This window comes from Aulonocara sp. 'chitande type north' Nkhata Bay, linkage group LG13 (assembly GCF_057382095.1).
Source record: "Aulonocara sp. 'chitande type north' Nkhata Bay isolate Kocher_YH1m ecotype deep benthic linkage group LG13, A_spYH_male_GT1.1, whole genome shotgun sequence".
Classification (NCBI taxonomy): Eukaryota; Metazoa; Chordata; class Actinopteri; order Cichliformes; family Cichlidae; genus Aulonocara; species Aulonocara sp. 'chitande type north' Nkhata Bay.
In genome coordinates, this window is record NC_141356.1 from 20,894,342 (window position 1) to 20,895,332 (window position 991).

A 991-nucleotide genomic window follows, 5' to 3' on the forward strand; every position below is an offset into this window, starting at 1 on the left:
AAGAGATTTGGGTTTCCTGAGCCCCAGCACACCACAGGGTCCCAAGCAGGGGCATGGACAAATATTCTGCTGTATTTGTCGACCACATTTAAACCAAGAGGCACATAAAAAAGAGAAAAAACAAGCCTGTCTTAACACAGTCTATCAAACTGTGTTGGGTATTTTATGAGGCTGATTTACAGAGTTTACTGGACTCTTACAGCTCACCACAGACATCTTAATCTAACAACGGTTTGCTGTTTGCCAAAATTGAATTGAGTGCATTCTTTATTTGGATACCTGTACTAGACTTGTTATGCCCCTACTTGCTGGGTGCTTAACCCTGCATCATGATAAACAGGCCTAGATAAGTTATGTCTTCATGCAGTCTTCCAACTGGAGCAAAGTTGGCTGTTTATTAAGTGTACATGAACGCATAAAACCCACAATCCACGCAATTATTGTTCCACCACTGATTTTTTTAATTAGCCATGAGGCTTGTGCGGGTGCCAGGAGTGACTCACAAGGAAGCATTAGAACAGGAAAATAAATAACTACAGCATAAGGAAATAGTGACGCTGGATGTGTGGAAGGCTGTATAGCGTAAAACATCTGGGCTACATGCATCCTTATTCTGCTATTATTCATTTCATCAGTCATCGACAGGAAACACTGGTGGACTAAAATAGTCTCGATATTCTCAATATTCTTGCTTGTTTTCAAGTTGACCTTGATATTTAAAGTTTTGTAATAGGCTGAAATAAAACTAATATATTTAAAATCACTTCCTCCCACCAGTCATGGCAATTTTCTGCTCTTTCCTCTGATTATTTATCTTCACGCTTTTGGAGACATGTCAGTAATTTAACTCTTCCGATTCAGTACGTCACGTAAAGCCACCAACCACCCTGCTTGTTGTTATTATCTAGAAAGTGAGTTGCATGTTTGATGCCGTGCCAGCAAAAACGTAAAATCGCGTAATTGGTTACGCAGTGGAGTTTCTGTTAAATGC